The sequence below is a fragment of the Pecten maximus genome, chromosome 5 (assembly GCF_902652985.1).
Source record: "Pecten maximus chromosome 5, xPecMax1.1, whole genome shotgun sequence".
Lineage (NCBI taxonomy): Eukaryota > Metazoa > Mollusca > Bivalvia > Pectinida > Pectinidae > Pecten > Pecten maximus.
In genome coordinates, this window is record NC_047019.1 from 29,656,018 (window position 1) to 29,665,330 (window position 9,313).

The 9,313-nt window shown below is 37.5% G+C and overlaps 1 long non-coding RNA gene across 1 annotated transcript; it reads right to left on the reverse strand.

The window, feature by feature from the left end:
* Nucleotides 1-2,326: 2,326 nt before the first annotated feature.
* Nucleotides 2,327-8,599, reverse strand: LOC117327752. The gene is made up of 4 exons (XR_004532720.1): nucleotides 8,477-8,599; nucleotides 7,312-7,437; nucleotides 4,311-4,401; nucleotides 2,327-2,406 (listed from the first exon to the last, which is right to left on the reverse strand). It is a non-coding gene; the product is annotated as an uncharacterized LOC117327752 (long non-coding RNA).
* Nucleotides 8,600-9,313: the final 714 nt, after the last annotated feature.

Sequence of the window (9,313 nt, forward strand, 5' to 3'; positions counted from 1 at the left end):
TTTGGTGACTACACTCTGTCACCTTCAAATGGCACAATGGGATGGGGACTTTAAATAACATACATGTGAGATTGTCAGGGCTTTGGAGGAAGTAAATCTGTTCTTTTAGATCTTCACAATAGGCCTCATGGAGGCCTACATTAAGATTCTGAAAGTATAGATAAAATTTCCATCAGTTCAGTTCGTATCGGAGCGGGAGACAACCGGAGAAGATAGTCTAGTCAGCATTCTTCCGCGCAGATGGCGGAACGTTTTTAAAATAGATTTCAAATTCAACGACAAACTTAATATTTCAATTAAATTATGCCATTTTTGATTTTTTTTTTTTTTTGCTTAATACGTCGTATTTTTGTCTTAATAATACGGGCTTTTTCTTTTAGCCAGAGACTTGTATATCAGGTATCATTAGACTTGTACAAGTTCTAGTAACTAAAGAATTGTACCTCTTCAACTTATTAAAAAAAAAAAAAAAAAAAAAATGCGAGTTGATTGAAATATCAGGATTGAATGTTGATTGTGTCGATTTCATGGGCAACACTCAAGAAATAGACCAAAGCAACATTCAATCCTCGAATGAAAATATAGTTCGACGTTGCACATTGAATAAATATAAAGTTGGGTTGCCATACCTAGACTCGAATAAATTGTCTGCGTCAACAAGAGAAATCGCCCATGTCGGTATTCCGTTCGTGAAGACGGTCTATTTTTACAACTGCAAAATATCTTTTTTTACCGTTTGGATATATTTCCTATCTATCTGAAATGATTGCGCCACATAATCGATATATTTGTCGATGTCGATCTCATGAAGCAACTCGTTCTGAGCAGAGACATATATGTCTCTGTTCTGAGTAAAGGGAAGTAACTCGTATATGATGGGTTTCAAATAGCAACGAATGTAATATCTTAATTTTGGATTTTAAACACGAGCGATATGCGCAGACATTGTAGTCATAATTCTGCACACGTGCGTCTCTGTAATATATGAATATTAACAAAGAGAAATACAATAATACGATTTTAAAGTATTTCTTATCGTCCAGAAGAATTTTTAAATGCTACAAACAGGTAAAACCGAGTATAGTCGTCAGGACCAGAGGTATCACCAGAACGAGACCGCCAACATATTGTCGCAAACCCAGATCTAAGTATCACAGAGGGCAGAAAACAAAGTTGAAGGCCAGTCAATTTAACGGCGATTCGTTTGAGGTACATCAGAGGATCAAACTAGTCTTTTTACCACATATTCATATTAGCGGTGACTGAGTATTCGATTTCGTCATCACATATCTCCAGAAATGTGAATCCGTGGATTAGTATGTGGTAAAAATGGCCAGGGATATCAGACCGGCGCCTGTAACAATTACTTAGTTGAACATCCACTGAAACAAATACTAGGTCTGAAATCTACGACTATGACAAATCAGGTACAAGAGTAAATGGGAGTATGTGATTACATTGTACCGAGCAATTCGATCTCTGTTCTATATACAACTTAATCAAATAACAGTTTTACTTGCATCATTGGTATATAACTACCTTCTTGTTTTACTTTCAACGTTTTCATAATATGTACATCACAACTTTTAAATCATACACTTAAATGTACAAGTAGAGGATGAAAATGGTACCGTGGCTCGGAAACAGAGATTTGTTGTAACAATATAAATATTGACTAGGAGTGGTATTGAGAAAGGGCGATCCTATATCAACACGACACACAGATCCGGGCCGTGTGGGCGTGGTCCACAAGGGAAGATGGGGTCACTCATGTACGCCTAGGGTGGATGTATCGGGCCCCGTATCTCTGTGTTGTTGACCATTACACATCCACATCACAATCACCGTCTGTTCGGTAGGTAAATAGACTACGCTGTTATACAGGTGTATCAACATTCAACAATTAACACCTGGCGTTAGTAAATTCAACAGAAATTATAAGACTTCAGAATTAGGTATTACAAAACGTATTATATCTATTAAGATATAAACTAATGCCTTGCATTCGTTAAAATGTAAACTACTTTTGGTTTAGGTAAACGGAATACCTTACATAAAAACCTTAAGGAATTCCGACACAGCAAATCTTGCCACTCATGGGTGCTCAGAGCACTGACATTGAATACCTCCCCTCCCTCTTTTACAAATATTTGCTTCCGACAACCATATCCCATATTAACGGCCAACAACACGAACCTGCCATTGGGAGGAGTAGGCTGGGACACGAGTGAACTCTCTCGCTCTTTAGAGGGACATCCTACTACTAAGCTAAAGGGGATCTAACACAAGTCTGACACAAGTCTGAGCTGGTATTCATACAAACACGTTTTTGCTGCTGGAAGTATTTTATTTATTAAGTATTACAAGCTGTAAGTTCGCTAATACCACGAAGATTTCTTCATATACCTAAAACAATAAAAATATACGATATTAGAATATTGCATTGTTATAACAAAAATAAGGATATAATGGTAAGTATCATTACCTGATTTATCGAAACAACAACCTAAGAGTTCAACAGTGACTCACCTTAACCCGATATATAACAGTGACTCACCCTAAAAACAACTTACGAGGTCAACCGTGACTCACAACACCCCGATATATAACAGTGACTCACAATACCCCGACATACATGTATAACAGTGACTCACAACAACCCGATATATAACAGTAACTCACAATACCCCGATATATAACAGTGACTCACTGTAACCCGATATATAACAGTAACTCACAATACCCCGATATATAACAATGACTCACAACACCCCCATACATAACAGTGACTCACTGTAACCCGATATATAACAGTGACTCACAATACCCCGATATATAACAGTGACTTACAATACCCCGATATGTAACAGTGACTCAAAATACCCCGATATATAACAGATATTTAAGCATTGAACGGCTTTCAGTTGGCATTCATAGTCAATATGAATGCCAACTGGACAGAGGCAAATTCAACATGAAGCGCGCCTCTGTCCAGTTGGCATTCATATTGACTATGAATGCCAACTGAAAGCCGTTCAATGCTTATATTTACCATCTGCGATTTTTTATTTGTCGTGCGATTTTTTTTTTGAAATTTTCAGTTGGCAGTTCATAAGCTGGTGAACTCGCAACTGAATTGGTAGGGTTATATAGTGGCAGTGCCATACAATGGTAAATATATAACAGTGACTCACAATACCCGGATATATAACAGTGACTCACTGTAACCCGATATATAACAGTGACTCACAATACCCCGATATATAACAGTGACTCACTGTAACCCGATATGTAACAGTGACTCAAAATACCCCGATATATAACAGTGACTCACAATACCCCGATATATAACAGTGACATGTTTCACCCCAATTCGATATATTGAATGTTTCACCCCAATTCGATATATTGAATGTTTCACCGCAACTCGATATATTGAATGTTTCACCGCAACTCGATATATTGAATGTTTCACCGCAGCTCGATATATTGAATGTTTCACCGCAGCTCGATATATACAAATGTATAACGTTGACTAACTCTGATTTGGGTACCGTTTCACAAAGCTTCGGGCTTAAGTTACGAATTTTCTTAACTATTAAGCGTTTCACAAAACTTCGTAACTTCCTTTAAAGCTGTTACTTTACGGCTAAATTCGGCCTGTCGTAACTTACGAAAACAGTTCAACATTGTTAGCAATCTACATGTTTGAACAGAAAACGACTTTGTACTAAATTGCAAACTATCAAAAGAGACTGGCTATGCCTTGTGAGTGATTGTTTCGAGATAGAAGCCAAGTTTTGAATGTCGAAGAGTGATATAGGCAAAATACTCATGGCCATGCAGCTAATTGTACACATATTCAGAGAATGAACTTGATCATTGCGTCGGTGTGCAGTGAGCAAAATCCGTGAACAATGTGTTATTACTGTTTCTTTAACAGCATGATAAACAATATCCGATTGGAATATTACAAACAAGTGGATGTTCTTTCAATAATACGATTGGTTGGATAAAACAGAATAAAGTTAATTGTCTGTGTACGGGGCACGGGTCATGGACCTAAGTACAGCTTTTCACAACAACAGTATCATTAGCTATTTTAATCATCACGTTAGAGGGCAGTATATTTTTATCAGGAAAATATACGATTTTGTTGTAAGACATGAAAAAGTTACAACCACTTTTGGGAAAATAACTTACGAATTTCGTAAGTTTTGCGTAAAACTTTTGGTTAATATTTTCGAAGTTACGAAGCTTTTGTGAAACGGTACCCAGATACATTGTATATATATATAATATTTACTTACTCTTAACCAATAACGAAACAATGACATCCTCCGTCGACGCAGTGTGGGCGTCGGCCAGAACAGGAGGGACAGTCGTCTCGGTCTTGGCATGCTAACAAATAAGACATACACATATATAACTAAAGTTTAACTAGAACAATGTTGCGGATATAACAATGTAGTCTTGGTGCTCGAGGTGAGATTACTGAATGTCCTGCCCTCGGCTGAGCATCAGGTTGGACATTCTTGAATCGCTCCTCTATCTGAGGTTTCTTTGGCACACCATCATAGTAGAATCTTGGTACAGGTAGAGAAACTATGGCGTCCCAAATGCATTATTGCTAAGGTAAAAAAGACCTTTATACAACTTTATGCATGTAATTTTTCATGAATACATTTTCATTTATCTTGATGAGTTATTTTATCAGAAACATGTTCAACAAATTATCAATAACACCGTTTAACAATTATCTTTCTTAAAAAAAAAAAAAAAAAAAAAAAACGTTTAAAGTACAAGAAAGTTAAATTTACTGAAGTGATTAACATGTCGAACATACGGGAGGTAAGTTAGAACACAGGTGGTGTATGTTAGAGCACAGGTGAGGTATGTTAGAACACAGGTAAGGCATGTTAGAACACAGGTGAGGTATGTTAGAACACAGGTGGGTATGTTAGAATACAGGTGAGGCATGTTAGAACACAGGTGAGGTATGTTAGAACACGGGTGAGGTATGTTAGACCACAGGTGAGGCATGTTAGAACACAGGTGAGGCATGTTAGAACACAGGTGAGGCATGCTAGAACACTGGTGAGGTAAGTTAGTACACAGGTGAGGCATGTTAGACCACAGATGAGGCATGTTAGAACACAGGTGAGGCATGTTAGAACACAGGTGATGTATGTTAGAACACAGGTGAGGTGTGTTAGGACACAGATGAGGTATGTTAGGACACAGATGAGGTATGTTAGAACACAGGTGAAGTATGTTAGAACACAGTTGAGGTATGCTACAACACAGGTGAGGAATGTTCTATGTAGAGTTTCTCTCTGGAAACAATGGATGGCTTCATTTTCTCGATGATTTCCAAAGGAGTCGCTAACCCGCCCGGGAATACCCATGCTAGCCGGTCTGACTAAATCTCTTGTGAGTTGTTGCAACAGTTTTGTAAGTTATTATTAGGGGTCAAACGAAGTACACCAACGTCTATGGTTTATGGTGAACTTGGAGCTTATCCTTTGAATATCTCAGTTAAGACGAGAATGTTGACCTATTGGTCTCAATTGATTAATTCAAAAGAAAACAAACTAAATGTAATAACTTATAAACTGTTATGTCTAAACCAATACCGTAATAATAATGTTCCCTATATACGTTATATACAACAATTATTAGATGAATGTGGTATTAGCTATGTGTGGAATATCCAGTATATCCAGGAATTAGATACTTCTTGGATAAAGTCATATGTAAAACAAACACTCCATGATCAGTTTATACAGCAGTGGGATAATGATGTATTTAATTCTTCTAAGTCTGGTTGTTACAGAATTTTTAAAAACAAATTTGGTTTTGAATGCTATCTAGACGTTCTTACAGATAAAGAAAGAAATACTTTTTGTAAGTTCAGAACTACAAATCATAGACTGATTATTGAAACTGGAAGGTGGAATAATATTGAACGCCACGAAAGAATATGTACTTTTTGTAATAGTCAACAAATAGGAGATGAATTCCATTATCTGCTAGAATGCCAGTCATTAGCTGCGCATAGAAAATTATATCTAAATAAATATTATTATACAAGGCCGAACATATTAAAATTTAGAGATCTTATGAACTCAAACCACGTAAATACATTGAAAAAACTCTGTAAATTCATTAGTATTATCTTTAGCAATGTGTCCTCCATAGCATGATGTTACACATCATGTTCATCTTGACTTGATCTTTTTTTTTTTTTTTTTTTTTTTTATATAAAATGGTATCATGCGTAACGATATGGTTAAATATCAGATGTTTTGATAAACTAATTGATACAGTCTGCGTGTGCATACTTTATACACTGGCTGAACAACTGTATATAACTTTTGTATTGTGTAAATATGTTTTCTCTGTACTGTTATGTATGGTTAAAGAGAAATAAATTGAATTGAATTGAATTGAATTGAGAACACGGGTGAGGTATGTTAGACCACAGGTGAGGCATGTTAGAACACAGGTGAGGCATGTTAGAACACAGGTGAGGCATGCTAGAACACTGGTGAGGTAAGTTAGTACACAGGTGAGGCATGTTAGACCACAGATGAGGCATGTTAGAACACAGGTGAGGCATGTTAGAACACAGGTGATGTATGTTAGAACACAGGTGAGGTGTGTTAGGACACAGATGAGGTATGTTAGGACACAGATGAGGTATGTTAGAACACAGGTGAAGTATGTTAGAACACAGTTGAGGTATGCTACAACACAGGTGAGGAATGTTCTATGTAGAGTTTCTCTCTGGAAACAATGGATGGCTTCATTTTCTCGATGATTTCCAAAGGAGTCGCTAACCCGCCCGGGAATACCCATGCTAGCCGGTCTGACTAAATCTCTTGTGAGTTGTTGCAACAGCCTTATATTATTGATATCACATACTCGAGTTGGCGGCAAAGACTAAATGTGAATGACTGTCGCTCTTGTATGTAACTCACGTTCAACATTTTACTTTGTAGATCTCAAGCTGACAGTTACGAAGGAAATATATATTGACAATCTTTGAAGCATTTTCTTCCAGTTAGGACAAGTTTGAAATAATCATAAAATAATTTTCAGGCAACATTTTAGTTCAATTATCAGTTTTTCCAATACTCTTAATTTTACAGAGATTTGGCACATGAATTAAACTGCTTCCGTCTTTATTTATTTTTATTATGCCGAATATACATTTTCTACACTTGACATGTTTCAAGTGAAATGTAAATGTACATATGTACCTTAATAAAAATCACATTTAACGCCCTGTATATATTGATCACTTACAATGCCCAGTGTGTGTTGAAGAGCTGGTACATATGCAGTCTCCATGGGTACAGCTCAAAGTGGCGTGATGACAATGAGTGTTAGTACAGTCGGAGGCCGCTTTACAGGACTCAGATACGCATAGGCCTTCAAATATTAACAAACACTGAATGTATTAGTATATATTAGTGAAACATGGATTATAGGAACATACACCATCTCGTCCTCATTTTAAGGTATATAACATACGCCATCTCGTCCTAATTACTCAGGTATAGACCATACACCAACTCATACCCAATACTCAGGTATAGACCATACACCATCTCGTACCCAATACTCAGGGATAGACCATACACCATCTCGTACCCAATACACAGGTTTAGAACATACACCATTTCGTACCCAATACACAGGTATAGACCATAAACCATCTCGTACCCAATACTCAGGTATAGACCATACACCATCTCGTACCCTATACACAGGTATAGACCATACACCATCTCGTACCCGATACACAGGTATAGACCATACACCATCTCGTACCCAATACTGTTGTATAGACCATACACCATCTCGTACCACATACACAGGTATAGACCATACACCATCTCGTACCACATACACAGGTATAGACCATACACCATCTCGTACCCAATACCAAGGTATAGACCATACACCATCTCGTACCCGATACACAGGTATAGACCATACACCATCTCGTACCCAATACACAGGTATAGACCATACATCATCTCGTACCCAATACTCAGGTACAGACCATACACCATCTCGTACCCAATACTGAGGTATAGACCATAAACCATCTCGTACCTAATACTCAGGTATAGACCATACACCATCTCGTACCCAATACACAGGTACAGACCATACACCATCTCGTACCCAATACACAGGTATAGACCATACACCATCTCGTACCCAATACACAGGTATAGACCATACACCATCTCGTACCCAATACACAGGTATAGACCATACACCATCTCGTACCCAATACTCAGGTATAGACCATACACCATCTCGTACCCAATACTCAGGTATAGACCATACACCATCTCGTACCCAATACTCTTGTACAGAACATACACCCTCCCGTATCCTATTCGTAGTAAAGAATATAGCCCTTTGGTACCCAATTGGAATAGTGTGGTTTACTTACATGCACACAACGAGAGCACGGCGATCACTATAAGGGTCCTCATGTTTGCTGTCGGTATTGGCGGCGAGTGAGAATCTGACAGCCTGTGTACGTTTTTATACTGTCATTGGGAGAGTCAAGTCTGGCGTTTTCACACGATCTTGATAAAGTATTCACGTACTACTGTCCTATAAAGCACTATCAACCTGTTCAAAATGTTTCATTCCCGATACAACCTAAGTATGAAGTTTCATATTTGCGTCATTTCATATAAATATCCACAGTTAATACTTTGATGCAATTAAAATGACTTTTCGAGACATGAGACATGAGACAAATGACAAAGATGAAGTCAACACTTTTTAATCATATTGATTGCCAATATACCTTCGTATTATGAGGAAACAGGTTTGTGATGCAGGGTGATGTGTCGCGCCATATTGCTTTACGATGAAACCTACATTTTCGTAACTGATGAAACCTAACTGATGAAACCTAACTCACACGCATTTTTTTCATACTGTTGTAGTACCCGGATCAAACATGTCCCCGCATTACTAAAAAAACAGCATTCATTAAAATATTGCACACTAGAATTGAAACTATTTTTTTTTATTGCTATGTTTTTAGTTTTCGGTTTTATAATTGGAACAAAGATGTCCGTGGCAAAATACAGGACAAACGTGAGGACAGGTTGAACCGGTCGATATCCGCTATCAGAAAGATATATATTTAGAAGAAAACGTTATCAGTTCCACCATTTGTCACGCCTGTAGTATTCTAGATTCATTGTTTTTGTATTCGGAGCACTCCTTTGTCCTCGCCATAATTCTAGGCATTTGCTGCTAATGATTTTGT